Here is a 25,078-nt window from a genome sequence, read left to right as displayed (position 1 = left end):
CAAAGTTGAGAATTTCAACTGGCATGTTGATTGTCGCGTTGTCACGGTCACTGAAATCGCAGTTCTTTGTCATGTGTGTATCAGTGTTGGAGATTAACACCCGCTACCTGCCAAACGCAGGCGATTTTGCATAATGGTGGGTGATTTTGCGCCATCTATCAGCCACAGTGGTGGATAAATAAAAGGAGCATAAATAATGCAACAATGAGAAAAGCCAACAACAGAGTCTCCAGTGAATGGTTAATAGTGTGTGTGTTTTAAATCTGCCCAACTCATCAAATGCAACTAACATCAAAATGCTGACCTTTTTTCCTCCATTTTAAATATTTAACTTGTGAAATACAATAGTGCAGGGCTTTTCAAAGTGTGGGGCGCGCCCCCCCCGGGGGGCGCCAGAGTTCTTCGGGGGGGCGCAACGTCTCATCTCATCTCATTATCTGTAGCCGCTTTATCCTTCTACAGGGTCGCAGGCAAGCTGGAGCCTATCCCAGCTGACTACGGGCGAAAGGCGGGGTACACCCTGGACAAGTCGCCAGGTCATCACAGGGCTGACACATAGACACAGACAACCATTCACACCTACGGTCAATTTAGAGTCACCAGTTAACCTAACCTGCATGTCTTTGGACTGTGGGGGAAACCGGAGCACCCGGAGGAAACCCACGCAGACACGGGGAGAACATGCAAACTCCGCACAGAAAGGCCCTCGCCGGCCATGGGGCTCGAACCCAGGACCTTCTTGCTGTGAGGCGACAGCGCTAACCACTACACCACCGTGCTGCCGGGGCGCAACGTGAGAGACAAAATGGATCGATTTTTAGTACCTAAAGCTACAGGGAGTGAGGAGACAAAGTCTGGGCCAAGCAAAAAAAACAGAGCCTCCAGGATGTTGCGATTTGCAACTTCAGCGCAAATTCAACCAATCCCCGCGAACTCAGGGCGGTGTTGCAATTATATCCAATCACCGCAACTTTCCCGCAAATTTGACCAATCGTTGGCGTCGTCTTGAGGTGACGTCGACAAACTACCTTCCGCCTTACTTCCGGATGTCTATGTTCAAGAGAAGCAGCATGCGCGTGCGAGACAATGTTTATATAGGCTTAAATTCTGTTACTGAAAGTGTGTTATGTTTACAGTGAATGACTGTGTGCACTTTATTTTTTTTTTACTTAATACAAGAAATTAATGGATGCCAACATTTTTGCCAAAATGGTATTTTATTTTCCATTGTTTAGGCAGCTTCAGCATCATACTGTGAGATTCTGTTCAAATTGTTTTTTTCTTCTATGAAGCCTGAGCCACTTATTTTATTAGTTTATAATTATTGTTTAATTTAGTATTCAGGAGAGACTGCCTGCACACAGGACTAGTATTAATAGTTTTCTTTTCTCTTACATGAAAGCTGAGGCATTTATATTATATTTTAAGGTAACTTAATGTTGTGCTGTGAGGTTCTCTGCACTTTAACTTTTGAACCAACAGCTGCATTTGGATAAGTAAAGCCTATTTTTCTGCATTTTTGTAGTCCTGGTAATCTTTTATATTGGTAAAGTTGTTTATAGGACCATTTATCAGTGTCTGTTTTTTTAATCAATAGTTTTTCAGTAATAACTTAATATTTAACATATCACTCAATTTTAATCACAAAAAGAGAAAATCGCAACTTTCACTTCCTCCCGCAATGTAATCGCAACAAAAACCTAAACACCGCAACTTTCATCGCAATTTTTTTGGAAACCCCCGCAAGATCAGACATTTTAGCCCGCAACAATCACAAAAAAGGCCCGCGGAATCCTGGGGGACTGGAAAACGAAGGAAGTATGACCACGATTATTTAAAGTTTGGATTTTCATGGACTGGATCTGAAGATGCTCCACTGCCACAGTGTGTTGTCTGCCAAGAGGTGCTAGCTAATGATGCTAATAGATGTTTAAAACGTGTAAAACAAGATGTTTTAAAAAGCACAGATGTTTAAAATGCTCCGGTTTCCCCCACAGTCCAAAGACATGCAGGTTAGGTTAACTGGTGACTCTAAATTGACCGTAGGTGTGAATGTGAGTGTGAATGGTTGTCTGTGTCTATGTGTCAGCCCTGTGATGACCTGGCGACTTGCCCAGGGTGTACCCCACCTTTCGCCCGTAGTCAGCTGGGATAGGCTCCAGCTTGCCTGCGACCCTGTAGAAGGATAAAGCGGCTAGAGATAATGAGATGAGATGAGATGTTTAAAATGTGAAAAAGAAAAAAAATAATGTGTACAACAACCTTTTTTTTTTTAAATACGAATGGAACATTAAGTATAGCAACAACAAAAATTGTAAGGGGGGCGCTGTTGTTTATTTGCTCTCCGAGGGGGGGCTCACTCTCCCACACTTTGAAAACCCCTGCAATAGTGTATTTACCTAAATAATCATGCTTGGATATTGTAGCTCTTACTGTATTTTTCACATGCAGTTACACACTTTCAGTTAAACAAAGTGGCTGGTAAAAGTAAATAAATAAAGTGACAGATTTTGGAGTCCACCAGCCACAGTGGCAGGTGGATAAAAAAGTCCATTTCCAGCCCTGCTGTGTATAGAGAACATGAATGCCTGTCTGTCGCTTTATTGCTCGCTAGTGTGAACATATCTTTACAGTTGACCGAGGCAAATCTAGTAGAGCAGAAATTTCACAGACTGACTTGTGGTAAAGGTGACATCTTCTGACAGAGCCATGTTTAAAGTCACTGAGCTCTTTAGTCCGACCCATTCTACTGCCACTGTTTGTCTGTGGAGATTGTACAGCTATGGGCTTGAGTTTATTCAGCTGTTAGTAATGAGTGCGGCTGACACAGCTGAATTAGGAGAGTGTCCACATACTTTTGGCCATGTAGTTTACAATACAGCTAATGCTGCATATAAAAATGATCATTCATATCCAGTAATTGAGGTCTCTTTAATGTAATTCCTTTCAGACCCCCCCCCCCCCCCCCCCCACACACACACACACACACCTGCTTTGGGACAATGTCTATTGTTAAACCGGCTATACAAACAAACTTGACACACACACACACACACACACACACACACACACACACACACACACAGAGCCTTTCTTTTTTTATGTCTAGACCTTTTACAGAACTTTATTATCTTACAGTTGATTAAATATTCAGTCTGATTTTCAAGCAAAAAGTTTCTCACCTGCATCTGTCTTCGCCTTTTGAAGCTCTGAGGCTGAAACAGATTAAATAGTTTTGAGTATTTTGTGTAAATTCTATATAAATGAAAGTATAAATAGATGAATAAGTGTAATTCAGTGATAAAGAAAATGACCAACGCATCAGATTGCAGTTATGAAATATAAGTGTCCTCTGATGTTCTATATTTGTTAAATGATGAAGCACACTTCACACAGTGGAACATGATGTTACAGGTCAGTTATGACTCCGATAGAAAACAAGTCATTTAATGTATTGTGAATGATGTGTTTGTGTCTCTACTCTTCTTACAGAAGCTTCTATGGAGTGAAATCAGAGTCAGTAGAAACTCAACCTGAATTTCTCATCTCATTATCTCTAGCCGCTTTATCCTGTTCTACAGGGTCGCAGGCAAGCTGGAGCCTATCCCAGCTGACTACGGGCAAAAGGCGGGGTACACCCTGGACAAGTCACCAGGTCATCACAGGGCTGACACATAGACACAGACAACCATTCACACTCTCATTCACACCTACGGTCAATTTAGAGTCACCAGTTAACCTAACCTGCATGTCTTTGGACTGTGGGGGAAACCGGAGCACCCAGAGGAAACCCACGCGGACACGGGGAGAACATGCAAACTCCGCACAGAAAGGCCCTCGCCGGCCACGGGGCTCGAACCTGGACCTTCTTGCTGTGAGGCGACAGTGCTAACCACTACACCACCGTGCCGCCACCTAAATAATCATGCTTGGATATTGTAGCTCTTACTGTATTTTTCACATGTAGTTACACACTTTCAGTTAAAACAAAGTGGATGGTATAAATAAATAAATAAATAAATAAATAAAGTGACAGATTTTGGAGTCCACCAGCCACAGTGGCAGGTGGATAAAAAAGTCAATTTCCAACCCTGCTGTGTATAGAGAACATGAATGCCTTTCTGTCGCTTTATTGCTCGCTAGTGTGAACATATCTTGACAGTTGACTGAGGCAAATCTAGTAGAGCAGAAATTTCACAGACTGACTTGTGGTAAAGGTGACATCTTCTGACAGAGCCATGTTTAAAGTCACTGAGCTCTTTAGTCCGACCCTTTCTACTGCCAGTGTTTGTCTGTGGAGATTGTACAGCTATGGGCTTGAGTTTAATCAGCTGTTAGTAATGAGTGCGGCTGAAACAGCTGAATTAGGAGGGGTGTCCACATACTTTTGGCCATGTAGTTTACAATACAGCTAATGCTGCATATAAAAATTATCATTCATATCCAGTAATTGAGGTCTCTTTAATGTAATTCCTTTCAGACCCCCCCCCACACACACACACCTGCTTTGGGACAATGTCTATTGTTAAACCGGCTATACAAACAAACTTGACACACACACACACACACACACACACACAGAGCATTTCTTTTTTATGTCTAGACCTTTTACAGAACTTTATTATCTTACAGTTGATTAAATATTCAGTCTGATTTTCAAGCAAAAAGTTTCTCACCTGCATCTGTCTTCGCCTTTTGAAGCTCTGAGGCTGAAACAGATTAAATAGTTTTGAGTATTTTGTGTAAATTCTATATAAATGAAAGTATAAATAGATGAATAAGTGTAATTCAGTGATAAAGAAAATGACCAACACATCAGATTGCAGTTATGAAATATAAGTGTCCTTTGATGTTCTATATTTGTTAAATGATGAAGCACACTTCACACAGTGGAACATGATGTTACAGGTCAGTTATGACTCCGATAGAAAACAAGTCATTTAATGTATTGTGAATGATGTGTTTGTGTCTCTACTCTTCTTACAGAAGCTTCTATGGAGTGAAATCAGAGTCAGTAGAAACTCAACCTGAATTTCTCATCTCATTATCTCTAGCCGCTTTATCCTGTTCTACAGGGTCGCAGGCAAGCTGGAGCCTATCCCAGCTGACTACGGGCAAAAGGCGGGGTACACCCTGGACAAGTCACCAGGTCATCACAGGGCTGACACATAGACACAGACAACCATTCACACTCTCATTCACACCTACGGTCAATTTAGAGTCACCAGTTAACCTAACCTGCATGTCTTTGGACTGTGGGGGAAACCGGAGCACCCAGAGGAAACCCACGCGGACACGGGAAGAACATGCAAACTCCGCACAGAAAGGCCCTCGCCGGCCACGGGGCTCGAACCTGGACCTTCTTGCTGTGAGGCGACAGTGCTAACCACTACACCACCGTGCCGCCACCTAAATAATCATGCTTGGATATTGTAGCTCTTACTGTATTTTTCACATGTAGTTACACACTTTCAGTTAAAACAAAGTGGATGGTATAAATAAATAAATAAATAAAGTGACAGATTTTGGAGTCCACCAGCCACAGTGGCAGGTGGATAAAAAAGTCAATTTCCAACCCTGCTGTGTATAGAGAACATGAATGCCTTTCTGTCGCTTTATTGCTCGCTAGTGTGAACATATCTTGACAGTTGACTGAGGCAAATCTAGTAGAGCAGAAATTTCACAGACTGACTTGTGGTAAAGGTGACATCTTCTGACAGAGCCATGTTTAAAGTCACTGAGCTCTTTAGTCCGACCCTTTCTACTGCCAGTGTTTGTCTGTGGAGATTGTACAGCTATGGGCTTGAGTTTAATCAGCTGTTAGTAATGAGTGCGGCTGAAACAGCTGAATTAGGAGGGGTGTCCACATACTTTTGGCCATGTAGTTTACAATACAGCTAATGCTGCATATAAAAATTATCATTCATATCCAGTAATTGAGGTCTCTTTAATGTAATTCCTTTCAGACCACACACACACAGCATTTCTTTTTATGTCTAGACCTTTTACAGACTTTTATCATCTTACAGTTGATTAAATATTCAGTCTGATTTTAAAGCAAAAAGTTTATTCTCACCTGCATCTGTCTTCACCTTTTGGAGCTCTGAGGCTGAAACAGATAAAATAGTTTTGAGTATTTTGTGTAAATTCTATATAAATGAAAGTGTAAATAGATGAAGCAGTGTAATATAATAGTGATAAAGCAAATGAACAACACATCAGATTGCAGTTATGAAATGTAAGTGTCCTCTGATGTTATATATTTGTTAAATGATGACACACACTTCACACAGTGGAACATGATGTTACAGGTCAGTTATGACACCGATAGAAAACAAGTCATTTAATGTATTGTGAATGATGTGTTCGTGTCTCTACTCTTCTTACAGAAGCCTCTATGGAGTGAAATCAGTGTCAGTAGAAACTCAACCTGAATTTGTAATGCTTGAAAATAAATGTGTAAACATCATTATTGAAAATTGTTATGGCTTCAGTGTAATGACCTGTTGCTAGAATTGTAATTTTATGTAATGAACACAGAGAAGTGGAGTGACAGAAACAATGAAATGTCCCAGTGTTGTTATACTAAATATCAGTTCTCCTGGAACGCTGCTTTTGCAGTCAAATTAGTGACCTGGAACTAACTGTATAACTGTTAATGTAGCACTATTCATTCACTCCTGCTTTTTTTCTGCAAGTTAATGATTAAATATTAAACAGAACTGCACAGTGATCTCCTGAAATACTGAGAAACACTTTAAGTATATTTCTAGTTTGTATAGTTTTTTGTACAAATTATGTCATAATATATTACTTAAGAAATAGAACGACAAATTGTGCTGTTATACAAAATTAATGTGGTGTTATTCCGCTTATACCACAGCAATTTGCCAACAAATACAATAATTAATTTAGTAATGAATGACACATGGCAACATTATAGTCATTCTCTCATCATTCTCTCTGTCTCTCTGTCTTACACGTGCACACACACACACACACACACACACACACACACACACACAATCCACTACCACATTTAATATCACACAGTGCCTTACTGCTGCACAATATGATAAAATATCATCAGTCATTCCATCCATAGTCACTGGATATGAGCAATCGCGTGCTCTGATTGGCTACTCTACTACTAGGATCAGTGGCGTGCACAGATAGACACGAGGTGGTGCTCAAGTACCTGCCCCTCTGCCCTCTGTCCAAAAAAGTGCCCTTTTGAATTTTTTTTTTACAGTTTACTGAGGCCAATGTCGACATGATCTTTTAGAAAATCCACGGCATTAAAAGCGTGTGTGAAAATAATGTCCCGATGTGTGCCCCCTCCGCACACACACCGGACCTCTGTCTCTCTTGCTCTGTCACGTGAACAAGCGTGCAGTGCATTCAATGTGAGGTTGCAGCAGCATAGCGTCCTGGAAGCCACGGCCTTGTCGTAGCGCAGACAACACATCGGGCAGTCAGTCAGCTCTTCCCCTGCCCCACCCTCCAGGTAACACATGAATCGAGTGAAAATGTATTGTTTGCCCTCTAAGCCCAAGCTGTAATTATTTTGTCGTGAAGTAGCCCGTCGCATACAGAAACAACTGCACATAAGGATTATATTTTTTGCTAGACCATTTTCAGATTTAGGAAAACAACAATTTCTTTTTCTATTTTGTTCAACTAGAGATTCCTGGCAAAGTCAAAAAGCCTTGATGTAATAAATTAACATTAAGTGGTTGTTTTACACCTTTAAAAACTAAAACGGGTCAGTGGCGACCCGAACACAAGAGGAGGGTTAAATCTCAGACTTTTATAATAAGGTGTTCCACATGAGCAAAAAAGTGCCTTTTTTTCCTCCCAGAGCACTTGCCCCCCAAAATGTCTGTGCACGCCACTGACTAGGATATCAGGTCAAATACCGTGAATGGTGAAAAACAAAATGGCGGAGGGTGTTGCTGGTCCAACCGAAATCAAAGTAAAAACTCTACTTGAAAACAAAACCCCCAAAATACAAAAAAGCAACAAAATATGGAATGAAAGTATTTGATGGTAAGAACATATCTTTTTACATGTGGTTAAAGTGCACATCCTCAGATTTTAATAAAGCAAAAGTGAGAAAAATTAGTTGTTTGTATGTTACATGTGTATTCATACTAGCTATTCACAACACACGCTAACTGTACAAACTAGTTTTCTTTGTAAATGTCTCTATACAGTTTGAAGGAGAAATCATGTATGATGCATTTAAACAAAACCACTGTTCTGAGGTTTTTCCCCCATTTTATTTTAGTTAAACAGTACATACAAACTAATTATAGGCAGGAACCACAGTGAGGTGGGAGTGAAAAAATATTGTACTACATGCACTGTATGATTAGTCTAAGTAATAATTTGAGCTAATTGTTTGCATTTATCACTTTGTAACTAATTTTCACAAAGTTGAGAATTTCAACTGGCATGTTGATTGTCGCGTTGTCACGGTCACTGAAATCACAGTTCTTTGTCATGTGTGTATCAGTGTTGGAGATTAACACCCGCTACCTGCCAAACGCAGGCGATTTTGCATAATGGTGGGTGATTTTGCGCCATCTATCAGCCACAGTGGTGGATAAATAAAAGGAGCATAAATAATGCAACAATGAGAAAAGCCAACAACAGAGTCTCCAGTGAATGGTTAATAGTGTGTGTGTTTTAAATCTGCCCAACTCATCAAATGCAACTAACATCAAAATGCTGACCTTTTTTCCTCCATTTTAAATATTTAACTTGTGAAATACAATAGTGCAGGGCTTTTCAAAGTGTGGGGCGCGCCCCCCCTGGGGGGCGCCAGAGTTCTTCGGGGGGGCGCAACGTCTCATCTCATCTCATTATCTCTAGCCGCTTTATCCTTCTACAGGGTCGCAGGCAAGCTGGAGCCTATCCCAGCTGACTACGGGCGAAAGGCGGGGTACACCCTGGACAAGTCGCCAGGTCATCACAGGGCTGACACATAGACACAGACAACCATTCACACCTACGGTCAATTTAGAGTCACCAGTTAACCTAACCTGCATGTCTTTGGACTGTGGGGGAAACCGGAGCACCCGGAGGAAACCCACGCAGACACGGGGTGAGGTGGGAGTGAAAAAATATTGTACTACATGCACTGTACGATTAGTCTAATGGCCCTTTTCCACTACCCTTTTTCAGCTCACTTCAGCTCACTTCAGACCGACACGGCTCGCGTTTCGACTACCAAAGAACAGCACGACTCAGCTCGCTTCAGCCCTGCTTAGCCCCTAAAACTCGCACCGTTTTGGAGTGGGGCTGAAGCGAGCCAAACCGAGCCGAGTGAGGCTGGGGGCGTGAGCAGACACTCCTCTGTGCACTGATTGGTGAGGAGGAGTGTCCTCACATGCCCACACACGCCCCGCGAGCGCGCTGGGATCTGTAAACACCATAAACCCGGAAGAAGGAGAATTACGAATTACGAGAATTTCTGAAGCCTTATGCGCCTCGCCTCATCTATACGCTCTTGCCAGTATCTGTTGGCGTTGTCGGTGACAACAAGCCACAGCACCAAGACCAGCAACACTAACGACTCCATGTCCTCCATGTTTATTGTTTACTATTCGGGTTGTGAGACTACCGCTTAAAAGCTCACTGATGTCACTGTTTGCGCTGCTTAACAACATCACGTGACGTCCACCCACTTTTGCTAACTCCACCCAGTGTGTCCACCCACTTCCAGCCAGCACGGTTCAGCGTGGTTGTAGTCGAAATGCAACTCCAACAGCCCCGCTCAGCTCGACTCAGCCCAACTCAGCACGGCACGGCTCAGCCCAACTCAGCCGCGTTGGTAGTGGAAAAGCGGCACAAGTAATAATTTGAGCTAATTGTTTGGATTTATCACTTTGTAACTAATTTTCACAAAGTTGAGAATTTCAACTGGCATGTTGATTGTCGCGTTGTCACGGTCACTGAAATCGCAGTTCTTTGTCATGTGTGTATCAGTGTTGGAGATTAACACCTGCTACCTGCCAAACGCAGGCGATTTTGTGTAATGGTGGGTGATTTTGCTCCATCTACCAGCCACAGTGGTGGATAAATAAAAGGAGCATATATATATATATATATATATATATATATATATATATATATATATATATATATATATATAGTGTTTGTATACAAAGAAATAATGCAACAATGAGTAAAGCCAACAACAGAGAGTCCAGTGAATGGTTAATAGTGTGTGTGTGTGTGTGTGTGTGTGTGTGTGTGTGTGTGTGTGTGTGTTTTAAATCTGCCCAACTCATCAAATGCAACTAACATCAAAATGCTGACCTTTCTTCCTCCATTTTAAATATTTAACTTGTGAAATACAATAGTGTATTTACCTAAATAATCATGCTTGGATATTGTAGCTCTTACTGTATTTTTCACATGCAGTCACACACTTTCAGTTAAACAAAGTGGCTGGTAAAAATATAATAAATAAATAAATAAATAAATAGAGTGACTAATAGATTTTGGAGTCCACCAACCACAGTGGCAGGTGGATAAAAAAGTCAATTTCCAACCCTGCTGTGTATAGAGAACATGAATGCCTGTCTGTCGCTTTATTGCTCGCTAGTGTGAACATATCTTTACAGTTGACTGAGGCAAATCTAGTAGAGCAGAAATTTCACAGACTGACTTGTGGTAAAGGTGACATCTTCTGACAGAGCCATGTTTAAAGTCACTGAGCTCTTTAGTCCGACCCATTCAACTGTCAGTGTTTGTCTGTGGAGATTGTACAGCTATGGGCTTGAGTTTATTCAGCTGTTAGTAATGAGTGTGGCTGAAATGACAGGCGTACTAACACCTTCTGCGTGCTTCGGCAGCGCATTGATACGGAGCTCAGATATCAATACGCTGCCGAAGCGCGCAGAAGGTGTTAGTATGCCTGTCATTATAGTGCGGACTTTCCATAGCATAGAAAATCTCTACGTTTCAATTTTTTTAACTGAACTTGTTTCATATCACTGGTCATATAAACCTATGTAAACAAGAAAAACGCGGAAGAGTTTGGTCACATCTAACTACAGCCCCAAAAAATACCGTTGGCCATACTGAGCCTAGCTACATTGCTAACAGGAGTGACAGCGCGTCGGACTGCGTCTGACTAACTGGGAGGTCGCGCAAAGCTCGGACAGGTACGGAGCAGCTCGTCTCAATTCAGGTAAGAGCATATTTCATTATGGAAATACGGTGGACTGTTCCTTTAATGTCATTCCTAGCTCATGAAGGGAAGACCTTAGCTGATGTCACAGGTTTGTTAACTCCTGCTCCGCCCACCTCAAGAGACCTTAATACAGAGCTAGTGACTGCTATATCCTCATTGGTTGACAAGTGCCACATGCCTACTGATGGACAAGGGTATCGCAAGCTCCGCTTGTTCTCAGGTGTCAAGCCAACTCCACATGGAGGAGTATGAGGCCTGGGCTGAACAAACTGCGCATATGCTGGATGAATGGCAGTGTCTTGACACAGTTAAGAAACAAAGAATTGCTGAGAGTCTTAAAGGGCCAGCGGCAGACATTGTTCAATCTCTAAGAGTGAGTGATCCCAGCTCCTCTGCCAGTGACTATTTAAAAGCCCTTGAAACAGCTTTTGGTACCACTGAGAGTGCAGCTGATCTCATGGTGAGATTCCATCATGCATTCCAACAGGAAGGTGAGAGACTTTCAGCCTACATACTCAGACTGGATAAGTTGTTGCATGCAGTTTATCATAAAGGTGGTATTCTGGTGAAAGACATGAATCATACTCACATTGAACAAGTGGCGAGAGGATCCCTACCTCATGATCTGGTGGCATTGCACACAAGGATGACATACAAATTTAAGCCTGATCCAAGCTTCACAGAGCTGCTGCGTGATGTCAGAGAAGAGGAAGAGATGATTCTTGAAAGACAAACTGTGAAAAATGTCGCACCCACATCTTGAGTTATGTGTGCAGGGTGTGCTACTGTTTCTATTACATCTGGTCAGTCAGAGCCTGTCACTGTGGCTGCTGTTTCAGAAAATAACTCTGCCATAGAGAACCTGAAGAGGGAAGTTCAAAGTCTCAAAAATGAGGTCACCCGTTTGCTCTCTGTATCAGTAGCTGCCTCCGATAGTGCCACCCAGCATCAGGCATTTAACTCTAATCGCCAACAGAGAAAGCCTGCAACCCCACCTGCTCGCAACAAAGAAAGAATGACCAACTGTCTGTCTCGTGCTAATGTCTTTTGTTACAGGTGTGGTGAAGATGGTCATTTTTATCGTGAATGCTCAAACCCAGAAAACCTCAGAAAAGTCAACCAGCGTCTCCTAAGAGCCAAACAGGGAAACTCCCCAGGGGCTCAGTAGAGGAACGGCCTGATACCCCAGAGAAGATACGTTCCACCAAGTGTGACACGCTAAATGAAAAGTACAATAGCCTCCCTGAAGGTTTAGTTGGACCGAGCAATGTTGTCCCTGTACAAATTGAAGGTATCCACAGTAACGCTTTACTTGATGGTGGGTCTCAAGTCACTCTGCTATATCGTTCCTTTTACGATGAACATCTGAAGCACCTGCCACTGACTCCTATTGGCTGCTTGGAGATATGGGGTCTCAGTGTGGATGAGTACCCCTATGATGGATATCTGTGCGTGGAGTTGGAGTTTGTTGAAGATGTAGTGGGTGTTAGAGACTGTCCAAACACTTGCGCTGGTTTGTCCTGATCCGGTCATGACGGGCGAGTATTCCATTATAGTTGGAACAAACACTTCTACTGTAAGGAGACTATATCAGACTTGCAAAACTCAAAAAGGGAACAATTTCATCCACATAAATATATTACGTTCATTATGTCTTCTTCTTAAATCAAAATAATTAGTTTTTCTTTTGTTTCAGACATGTAAAAGCTTTTTTACCTTTACCTGACATGTTTCGACGGTGTAACTTCCGTCTTCATCAGAGGGTCACCCAGATGTTGGTGTGTGACATGCCTTTATAATCAGCTGATGTTGTGGAGGCGTGACCTCCCTGTCAATATTGACAGGTCGGTCACGCCTCCCGCTGTCAGTGTTGCCCCCTCAGGACGGCGCTCCAGGTGTGGGAGAGCATGTACGCCCCCTCATCCCTGTTTATTGTTCTTGGGCTACGCTTTCTGATTTCTATTGACTCCTTGATCCAACGGTGGTATCTGTTGTTCTCTTGCTGTATGATCTGAGCATTGTCCCAGTCCATTATATGATTTTCCCTTCTGCAGTGGTCCGTTATTGCTGATTTCAGGTTCTCTTGCATAGCTTTTTCTTTTATTGCTCTTGTTTGTCTCTGTTCTGTTTCTTTTTCACATTCCTTTTTATGTTCCTTTTTTCGTATGCTAAAACTCCTTCCTGTCTCCCCAATGTAGGTTTTATTGCATGACAGGCATGGTATTTCATATATGACATTACATTTACTGTTTTGGTCGATTTTGTCCTTAGGGTGAACTAGTAGCTGTCGTAGTTTGGTGTGTGGTTTCACGGGTGTTTGTATGTTGTGTTTTTTCATGGCTCTTTGGATTTGTTCTGTGACTCCTCTGACATACGGTAGAGTCACTACTGCTTTACTTTCCTGTTTTTGGGTTGTCTGTTTTCTTCCTTTTTCCTGCATCTTTTCTTTTGTTTTCACTTGTTGTGCGCCTTTGTGTATGGCCCATGGTGGATATTGACATGTGATCAGAGCTTGCCGTATGTGTTGTTCTTCTGTTGCGCGTTCTGTGGGGTCGGTTATGATTGATGCACGTTCGTAGAGTGTTCTGACAACTGACAGTTTGTGTGCGATGGGGTGTTCGGACGTCCAGAGCAGATATTGATCAGTGTGTGTCGGTTTTCTGTAGATTGTTATTTTGATGTCTCCGTCGTCTGTATGATGAATTTTTATGTCCAAAAACGCTATTGATTTTTCTGTTTCCTCTTCGTGCGTGAATTTTATGTTGCCGGTGTCATCTATAGAGTTGAGGTGATCTGTCAATTGTTGGGTGCGTCTGACTTTCACTTTCTCCAGGATGTCATCTACATACCTCCTCCATAATGTGGGCCTGCATTCTTCTGGGGCAGATGTAATAGCCTCTCTTTCAAGGTGTTCCATGAAGAAGCCGCACATTATAGCGGAGAGTGGGTCCCCCATCGCAAACCCCTCCTTCTGCCTGTATATTGTTCTGCGGAACTGGAAATATGTGGATGTGGCAATGAAATTGAGCAGTTGACTGATGTCTTCTACTGATAACTGTGTGCGTTTCTTGAGAGTCTTGTCTGTCTTGAGGCGCTGTTGTACGATTCTCAGTGTAGCTTCCACCGGTGTTTTTGTGAATAGGGAGACAACTTCGTGTGATATTAATATTTCATCCTTTTCCACTTTTATTTTACTGAGTTGTTCTGCTAGTTGTTTTGAATTTTTGCAGTGTTGTTCTGTTTGGCCCAGTAGTGGTTTGATTATCTCCGCAAGCGCTTTAGACAGGTTGTAAGTGACTGATCCGATGCTGTCCACAATCGGACGTAACGGTGCTCCTGGTTTATGTATTTTTGGTGTGCCATAGATCCGGGGGGTTATGCTGGCTGTGGGTATTAAATTGTTGTATGTCTGTTTATCAATTTTGTTGGCTTCCAATAAAGGCTTCAGTAAAGCTTTTAGTTTTTTCTTCTTGTCCTCTGTGGGGTCTTTCTTGAGGATCTCATATGTGGTGGTGTCTGCCAACATACTGTTCATTTGGTTTTCATATTGTGCTGTATCCATTATGACTATTGTTCTGCCTTTGTCTGCGGGTAATATCATGATGTTTTTATTCTTGGCCAAACTTCTTATTGCTCTTTCTTCCTGCTTCGATATGTTACTTGGTGGTAGTTTTGCGGATTTCAGTATTCCTGCTATTTTATTGCATAATTCTGCTTTGTGTCCCTGATCCTGTATTCTTTTGCATGCCAGCTCCGTTGCTAGGATGAAATCCTTGTGTGGGATCTTGTGTGGTGTAACGGCATAATTAAGTCCTCGCGTCAGGATGCTGTGCTCTGCTTCAGTCAGAGGAGTATGTCAGAGGAGTCACAGAACAAATCCAAAGAGCCATGAAAAAACACAACATACAAACACCCGTGAAACCACACACCAAACTACGACAGCTACTAGTCCACCCTAAGGACAAAATAGACCAAAACAGTAAATGTAATGTCATATGAAATACCATGCCTGTCATGCAATAAAACCTACATTGGGGAGACAGGAAGGAGTTTTAGCATACGAAAAAAGGAACATAAAAAGGAATGTGAAAAAGAAACAGAACAGAGACAAACAAGAGCAATAAAAGAAAAAGCTATGCAAGAGAACCTGAAATCAGCAATAACGGACCACTGCAGAAGGGAAAATCATATAATGGACTGGGACAATGCTCAGATCATACAGCAAGAGAACAACAGATACCACCGTTGGATCAAGGAGTCAATAGAAATCAGAAAGCGTAGCCCAAGAACAATAAACAGGGATGAGGGGGCGTACATGCTCTCCCACACCTGGAGCGCCGTCCTGAGGGGGCAACACTGACAGCGGGAGGCGTGACCGACCTGTCAATATTGACAGGGAGGTCACGCCTCCACAACATCAGCTGATTATAAAGGCACGTCACACACCAACATCCGGGTGACCCTCTGATGAAGACGGAAGTTACACCGTCGAAACATGTCAGGTAAAGGTAAAAAAGCTTTTACATGTCTGAAACAAAAGAAAAACTAATTATTTTAATTTCATCCACAGTCTGTCTGTTCATCCAGTCATCAAAAGGGCTTATGAGACATTTCAGGAACCCCCTGATACGGACATGGAGACAAAGCGAGGAACTGTCTGGTTCAACAGGGCACAGCCTTTTACGCTGCCACCTGGAGGTGTGGCAACAGTCACTGGCATCCCAAGGTTTCCAGGAAGTGTCTCCTCACAGGCTATCCTTATCGAGCGTCCTGAGGAGGGAGCTTTCCCTGATGAGCTGCTGGTAATGCCTGTTATGGATAACCCCACTGCTGTCAAATGTCGTCGCATCACAGTCACTGTGAGAAACATGTCCAAGCATGAGGTGACAATAAAGCTGTTAGGACTTGGACTGTTTTGGCCTCTAGAGGCCGCTGTTATTTCCTTTTCGTGTCATATTTATTTTGGCCTCTAGAGGCCGCCACTGTTCCTGTGTTTTGTGTTTTTTTTTTGTTAATTGCCTGTTAGTCCTAATTATCTTCACCTGTGCCCTTAATTAGTTTGTGTATTTATACCCCTGAGTTCAGTCCTCTTGTCACGGAGTCTTTGTGCTGTTATGTTTATCTCCAGTTTCCTTTGTACTGTGTTTTGTGGATCTTCTGAGCTTTTGCATCTTTGCTTTTTTCTTTTTGAATTATACTCTTTGTTTTTGTTTTTTTTTGTTTTGCCCTGGATTGTATATAGTGTACATAGTATTAATAAACCTTTTGTTACTTTTCTACTTCCGCCTCACGCCTCTGCATTTGAGTCATTCCCCTGGTGGCCTAGTGGGGGTTTGCTGGATCATCACACCAACGAACCAGGTTCGAATCCCAGCAAAACCCTAACAGAAAGACTCCGTCATGACCGACTCAGCAGAGGCTGCTTCAACTGTCTACCCGGCCAACCTTCAGGGAATTATGGCAGCTTTGACATGCTTCGGAGCGACCATGGACGCTCATGGACGTACGCTCACCAGCCAACGTGAGGCCCTTGCTCGCCACGAGGAACTGCTTCAGCAAATTGGGAAAACCCTGGCACAGCTGACATCTCTGCCTGCATCTCCTGCTCCTGATCCAGTTCCTGATCCAGCTCCCACTCCTGCTCCAGTGCCTCCTGCCATGCTGCCTTCTTCACCTCGCGAACCCAGCCTTCCTGCACCACAGAGGTATGATGGCAAGCACAGTGAGTGCCGAGAGTTCCTTACCCTGTGTCAACTCACCTTTGAGCTTCAGCCTACCACCTACACTACGGATCGCCGCAAGATTGCCTTTGTGATCACCTTATTAGCTGGTAAGGCGCGAGCCTGGGCTACTGCTATCTGGCAAAGACAGGGACCTGAGTGCTTTGATTTCCAGCTGTTTTCTGAAGAGATGCTTCAGGTCTTCGATCAGGCAGACATCAGTACCGACGCAGCCCGAAAGCTCATGTCCATCCGGCAAGGAGGAAGCGTCGCAGATTACGCCATCTCATTCCGAACACTCGCAGCAGTAAGTGGATGGAACGAGACTGCCCTGGTGTCAGCCTTCCACCATGGTCTGTCTGACCCCATCAAGGACGGTCTGGCCTCTATTGGATGCCCAAGTGACCTCGAAACCCTCATCTCACATGCTATTCGTCTGGACAACAGGATGAGAGAACGCCACCAAGCCTTGAGCCCCCCCAGCCTCCCTACCTCTACCTGGAGACCGTCTACCTCCTTCAGTGACTGTCCAGAACCCATGCAAGTGGGTCGTACTCGCCTCTCTGCATCTGAGAGGGAGCGCAGAAGGAGGGACAAGTGCTGCATCTACTGTGGCAAGCCTGGTCACTTCCGAGCATCATGTCCCGAACTCTTGGGAAAAGGACCGCCCCGTCCAGCCGAGGGAGGGTTGTGACGGGGCCTACCCTCTCTCCCGGACTCCCTGGCCAAGGAATCTACATCCCGGTCTCCATCTCCTGGGGTGAGTCTGTCCACTCTTGTCAAGCTTTGATAGACTCAGGGGCGGCTGGGAACTTTATGGATATTCACTTCGCCCAAAGCATCAATATACCTACTGCACCTCTTGAAGTCCCTCTGTCTGTGTCTGCCCTCGATGGCCAAGCGTTAGGTGATGGAAGAGTCACTCAAGTTACTTCTCCAGTCTTCCTCCAGTCTCAAGGTCACAAGGAAGAAATATCCCTGCACCTGATTCCTTCACCTGAGTTCCCAGTTATTCTAGGCCTTCCTTGGCTTACTCGCCACAACCCTCGCATAGACTGGGTAACAAGCCAGGTTGTGGAATGGGGCCCTGCATGCCATGCCTCTTGTCTGCTCTCTAGCTCTCCTGTGTCTCCTGCCGAGCCCCCTGATCTCACCGAGTTATCTCAAGTTCCCACAGAGTACTGGGATCTCAAGGAGGTATTCAGCAAGAGCAGGGCCGCCGTTCTTCCTCCGCACCGGGCCTACGACTGTGCCATCGACTTGCTCCCTGGGACTACCCCTCTTCGTGGCAGACTGTTTTCCCTCTCTCAGCCAGAACGCAAGGCTATGGAGGAATACCTCAAAGACGCCCTGGTCTCTGGGTTCATTCGACCCTCCACCTCACCTGCTGGTGCCGGCTTCTTCTTTGTCGGCAAGAAGGATGGGGGGCTTCGACCATGTATTGACTACAGGGGCCTGAACAAGATCACTGTGCGCAACCGATATCCCCTTCCGCTGATGTCCACTGCTTTCGACCTGCTCCAAGGCGCCACCGTCTTCACCAAGTTGGACCTACGAAACGCATACCACCTCATCCGTATCCGACAGGGAGACGAGTGGAAGACTGCCTTTAACACCCCGTCTGGGCACTACGAATACCAGGTGATGCCCTTTGGACTCACCAACGCACCAGCTGTTTTTCAGGCCCTAATCAACGACGTCTTAAGGGACATGATTAACCTGTACGTCTTTGTCTACCTCGATGACATCCTTATCTTTTCCAAGACCGTGCAGGAGCACCGCCACCATGTCCGCCAGGTTCTCCAGAGGCTGCTACAGAACAATCTGTTCGCCAAGGCCCAGAAATGCGAATTTCATGTTCCCGAGGTCTCCTTTCTGGGATTTATTGTACGGACAGGCCAACTCCAAATGGACCCTGCCAAGACCCTGGCCGTCCGGGACTGGCCTACTCCCAAGTCCGTTAAGGAGGTTCAGCGGTTCTTAGGATTCGCTAACTTCTACCGCAAGTTCATCAGGAACTTCAGTTCTGTGGCAGCACCCATGTCAGACCTCACCAAAGGGACAGGTGGATCTTATGGCTGGTCTCCTCAGGCAGAAAAGGCGTTCAAAGACCTCAAGGCCCGCTTCTGCACGGCACCCATTCTGGTCCTCCCGGACACCTCCCAACCATTCATCGTGGAGGTGGACGCCTCGGACAGTGGTGTCGGCGCGGTACTCTCTCAACGTTCGGAAGGAAAGCTGCACCCCTGCGCTTACTTCTCCCACCGCCTGAGTCCTGCGGAGTCCCGGTACGATGTGGGGGATCGAGAACTGCTAGCGGTCAAACTGGCCCTTGAGGAGTGGAGGCACTGGCTGGAGGGAGCGCAACATCCATTCCTGGTTTGGACTGACCACAAGAACCTGGAGTACCTCCAGCAAGCCAAGAGACTGAACCCTCGACAGGCTAGGTGGGCCCTGTTTTTCAGTCGGTTTGACTTCACCCTCTCGTACCGTCCCGGCTCCAAGAACACCAAACCTGACGCACTGTCCAGGCTGTTCTCTGCCACTAACAGGGAGAATGAAGTCGGGCCTATTATCCCGGTGTCCCGGATTGTGGCCCCTGTCCGCTGGGGTATTGAGGAGGCTGTTCGACGAGCCCAACGCCAGGACCCCGGTCCTGGGACGGGGCCACCGGGCCTCTTGTACGTCCCACATCAAGCCCGGGCCAAGGTTCTCCAGTGGGGTCACTCTTCCCCTCTCACCGCCCACCCGGGAGCTCGGAGGACCCTGGACTTCCTGAAAAGACGCTTCTGGTGGCCTAACATGGAGCAGGAAGTAAGGTCATTTGTCCTGTCCTGTGAGGTTTGCACCAGAACCAAGAACCCACGACAGTGTCCCCAGGGTCTCCTGCATCCTCTGACCATTCCCCGGCGTCCCTGGTCCCACGTGGCAGTCGACTTCATCACGGGTCTCCCTGAGTCACAAGGTAACATGGTCATTTTGGTCATTGTTGACAGATTCTCCAAGGCCTGCCGCTTCATACCTCTGTGCAAACTCCCCTCTGCTCTTGAAACAGTGAAACTTATATTTAATCATGTCTTCCAAGTCTTTGGTCTTCCACAGGACATTGTCTCAGACCGAGGGCCCCAGTTCTCCTCCCGAGTGTGGCACGGGTTCTGCAAGGTCATCGGAGCCACTGCCAGCCTCTCCTCTGGGTTTCACCCACAGTCCAATGGTCAGACGGAGAGGCTCAACCAGGACCTGGAAACCACCCTGCGAGGCCTGGCTATGGATAACCCGACATCGTGGAGCACCTGGCTGCCATGGGCAAAGTACGCCCACAACACCCTGCAGTCATCAGCCACCAAGCTGTCGCCATTCCAGTGCCAATTCGGGTTCCAGCCACCTCTGTTCCCGGACCAGGAGGAGGACGCGGGGGTGCCCTCGGTCAACCAATATGTGAGACGGTGTCGCAAGACCTGGAGCAAGGTCAGGAAGACCCTCATACAGACCTCCAGAACCAACCAGACTCAGGCCAACCGACACAGAAGACCTGCACACACTTTCCGCCCTGGGCAGCGGGTTTGGCTGTCCACTAAGGACCTTCCGCTGCGGGTGGAGAACCGCAAGCTTGCTCCTCGCTACATTGGCCCCTTCAAGGTGGTGCGCAGGGTGAACCCTGTCTCCTACCGGCTTCAGTTGCCCCGGACTCTGAGGATCAACCCCACTTTCCATGTTTCCCTGTTGCGGCCTGTACTGACGTCTACGTATGCCCCTGCCCCTAGGAACCCCCCACCCCCCCGCATCTTCCAGGGGCAGACTGTGTTCACTGTGCATCGCCTGCTTGACTCCCGCCGGGTCCGCGGCGGGTTGCAATATCTGGTGGACTGGGAGGGCTATGGTCCTGAGGAGCGCTGCTGGGTTCCTGCTCGGGATGTCCTGGATAAAGAACTGTGTCGGGACTTCCATTCGGCCCATCCGGATCGCCCTGGGAACGTCAGGAGACGCTCCTGGGGGGGGGTCCTGTTAGGACTTGGACTGTTTTGGCCTCTAGAGGCCGCTGTTATTTCCTTTTCGTGTCATATTTATTTTGGCCTCTAGAGGCCGCCACTGTTCCTGTGTTTTGTGTTTTTTTTTTGTTAATTGCCTGTTAGTCCTAATTATCTTCACCTGTGTCCTTAATTAGTTTGTGTATTTATACCCCTGAGTTCAGTCCTCTTGTCACGGAGTCTTTGTGCTGTTATGTTTATCTCCAGTTTCCTTTGTACTGTGTTTTGTGGATCTTCTGAGCTTTTGCATCTTTGCTTTTTTCTTTTTGAATTATACTCTTTGTTTTTGTTTTTTTTTGTTTTGCCCTGGATTGTATATAGTGTACATAGTATTAATAAACCTTTTGTTACTTTTCTACTTCCGCCTCACACCTCTGCATTTGAGTCATTCCCCTGGTGGCCTAGTGGGGGTTTGCTGGATCATCACACCAACGAACCAGGTTCGAATCCCAGCAAAACCCTAACAAAAGCATTGAACGCCCATCACCCATTTGTTTCCTGTGGATGTAGTGAAGGAAGTCCTTGTGAAGGAGAAGCCTAAACCCTCTACGTCGGAGCTGTCATCATCCTCCTTTAACTTTGGTAGCTCACCTGTGCCTCCTGAGTGGAAGGAGAGACTGTGTCAAAAGATGATGGAGAGAAAGGAGGTTTTCTCCTGCAGTGAATTTGATGTTGGTTGTGCTAAGTCCACAGAGCACACCATTAGGGTAACAGATGACCAACCCTTCAGAGAACATTCTAGACGCTTACCTCCTCATGATATAGATGACGTTAGGAAACACATCCATGAACTCAAAGGGGCTGGAATCATTTCTGAGTCCAGGAGTCCCTATGCGTCACCGATTTGTTGTTGTGCGCAAGAAAAATGGAACCATACGTATGTGTGTGGATTACAGAACATTAAACAAGAGAACAATCCCTGACCAATACACTGTCCCCAGAGTGGAAGATGCTCTGTCCTGCTTAAGTGGTAGCCGGTGGTTTAGTGTGCTTTATCTCCGAAGTGGCTACTACCAGATCCCTTTGAGTGCAGCTGATAAAGAAAAAACGGCCTTCATCTGCCCAGTCGGATTTTATCAGTTTGAGCGGATGCCGCAAGGGATTTGTGGAGCTCCAGCTACATTTCAATGGGTCATGGAGAGAACAGTAGGTGATATGAATCTCCTTCGAGGTATTGGTGTACCTAGATGATGTTATCGTCTTCGGGAGAACACTGGAGGAACACGAGCAGAGCCTTCTGAAAGTGCTGGATCGCCTTAAAGAGGAAGGATTAAAGCTGTCCTTGGATAAATGTCAGTTTTGCTGCCCCTCAGTCACCTACCTTGGCTACATAGTGTCCAGTGATGGCATCGCCACAGACCCTTCAAAGGTCGAAGCTGTTAAGTCTTGGCCACGTCCTAAAAATATCACTGCTCTGCGCTCATTCCTTGGTTTCTGTGGCTATTACAGAAGGTTCGTCAAAGATTTTTCCAGAGTATGTCATCCACTCAACCAGTTGCTTCATGGCTGCATCATGGGTGGGAAGTCAAGGAAAGGGACAAAGACTGTAAAAGATGACAAGGCAAACAAAACTGAAGAGACAGAAAAAAAAACAAAGCCATGGTTCCACCCTTTGGAACCTTTTGGTTCTAGGTGGGATACACCCTGTGAAGAAGCATTTGAGACTTTGAAGAAGAGGCTTACTGAGGCACCCATCTTAGCAATCGCAGACCCAGGTCTACCTTATGTGCTACATGTTGATGCAAGCAGAGAAGGTTTAGGGGGTGTCCTCTATCAGGACCAAGAAGATAGTTTACGCCCAATTGCATCTGTGAGCCAAAGTCTCACTCCATCCGAAAAGAACTATCCGACACACAAACTCGAGTTTTTGGCCTTAAAGTGGGCTGTCACCAGCAAGCTGCATGACTACCTCTATGGAGCCAAATTTGAAGTTCAAACCGACAATAATCCACTAACCTATGTTCTAACTACAGCTAAGCTGGACGCAGCAGGGCATCGCTGGCTTGCTGAACTGTCGACATATGATTTTAGTTTGAAGTATCGTCCAGGAAATCAGAACATTGATGCCGATGCATTGTCCAGGCGCCCTCATAGTGTCAATGAGACAGAGAAGTGCATGCCCACCTCTGCAGTTAAAGCTCTGTCGTATGACTTCAGTTGGTCCCCATCGTCACAAACCCCACAGAGCCATTGACAGTTTAGGTTCCTCCAAGCATGCAGTGCCCAAAGCATATTGTAGTCTATCCTCTCTGTCTACACACAAGCTACCCAATATGACAAATGCACAGATTTCTCATTCCCAGCAGGAAGACCCTTGCATTGGAGAAGTTTGGTGTGCAGTTAGCCAGGGGGAAGTAGGGAGTGCTGACAAGGGAAGACATCCAGATGTGGCATTGTTGCTCAAAGAATGGGAGAAGTTAAAGATCAAAGAGTCAGTGCTGTACCGCATTAGCAAACCACCCAATAAGCCATTGCGACAGCAGCTGTTGCTTCCGGAAGAGTTCAGAAAAACTGTGCTTCAGTCTCTGCATGATCAATGTGGCCACTTGGGTTTCGACAAGACCTATGGTCTGGTCCGAGGGAGGTTTTATTGGCCTAGGATGAAAACACAGGTTGAGAGGCACTGTAAAAATTGTCCAAGATGTATTCAAAGACGTTACCAAAAATAGCTGCTGAGCTTTCTCACCTCCACAGTAGCGGACCAATGGATCTTGTTTGCATGGACTTTGTCACTTGAGCCTGATTCCACGAACATCTGCAATGTGCTGGTAATTACTGACCACTACACTCAGTATGCCCAAGTGTTTGCCACAAAAGATCAAAAAGCCGCAACAGTCGCTAAGGTGCTCTGGGAACAATATTTCGTTCACTATGGGTTACCAAAAAGAGTGCATTCAGACCAGGGCAGGGATTTTGAAAGTAGGCTCATTCAGGAACTTTTGAACATGTTGGGCATAAGGAAATCTAGAACAACACCCTATCACCCCCAGGGTGATCCCCAACCTGAGCGGTTCAACAGAACGCTACTTGACATGCTTGGAACTCTTGATGTGCATGAGAAAAGTAAATGGAGCAAGCACCTAAGTCATCTAGTTCATGCTTACAGTTGCTCAGTGAATGAGACGACCAGCTATAGAGGGATTTCACTGACGTCACCCGAAACCGGAAGTAAACAGACCCTGCGCCATTTTGGAAGACCAACAAACTCGTGATTAGGGGGAAATAATGGCAGCGGTATGTGAACCCACGAGAATAAAGTGGAGTGGCAAACTACTTAAACAAATCTGAGCTGTTTTATTTATGATTTATTGGCCCAACAGTAGACTTGAAAGAAACCTGTGTGAGACTTGGCAAAAAACTGTGGATATAATGGATAAGTCTGTGCATGATCTGCGGACACTGAGGTAAGCAAACGCAAGAAATTCAGATTTAAAACATGCTAAATTGGCCCCAAGTTGATAACTGTATGAGGAGCAAGCCTCCCAGACTTCTACAATTTATTATCAATAATAATAATAATAATAATAATAATAATAATAATTTAGGATGATTTGGGGCTTGCTCTCCCTCCTATTATATAAATAAAGCATAGTTGTTGTGTAGACATATCATAAATACATATGTATAATTTGGATAAATTAACCTAAATTATGGATACCTTAATAGTAACAAAAAGTATTAATTTTTCAACTGAAAAGATATATTATTAAAAGATAAATATCAACAAGATTACTTTGGCCATAACTATGTGTAGGTTATTCTTAACAACAGCTGTAATATCACGAACCAAGCCACTAACAACATAATTGTAAGCCTGTAGCCCTTTGTAAGCTTTCAAGTCATCAGCAGTGTAGGCACTGGGTGTAAACAACAAATAGTTTACAATGTCTGGGTAGCAAACAGATGGCAGAATTGGTGTCAGGTCCTCCTTATGTTTCCATTCTCCCTTGCTGCGAGTCTTATCATATGGGTCAAACCCATCAATCACAGCCAGTTTCTCCACATACCATGCCCTTTCTGCAGCTGGTAATGTACTCACATAACCAGATTTATCATCCATCGTGTCCCTTTACTCTTGCTTGTACTTTGTTTTATATTGTGAGTGCATGTACTTGGTCTTCCAA

At 45.1% G+C, this 25,078-nt stretch overlaps 1 pseudogene; it reads right to left on the bottom strand.

Moving 5' to 3' along the window:
• Positions 1–25,078, bottom strand: part of LOC132897728 (butyrophilin subfamily 1 member A1-like) — a 115,426-nt pseudogene that overhangs the window by 59,059 nt on the left and 31,289 nt on the right.

Source organism: Neoarius graeffei, chromosome 1, assembly GCF_027579695.1.
Source record: "Neoarius graeffei isolate fNeoGra1 chromosome 1, fNeoGra1.pri, whole genome shotgun sequence".
NCBI classification, from domain to species: domain Eukaryota; kingdom Metazoa; phylum Chordata; class Actinopteri; order Siluriformes; family Ariidae; genus Neoarius; species Neoarius graeffei.
Note: the sequence above shows the minus strand (reverse complement) of the source record. Positions and strands in the feature narration are given on the sequence as shown.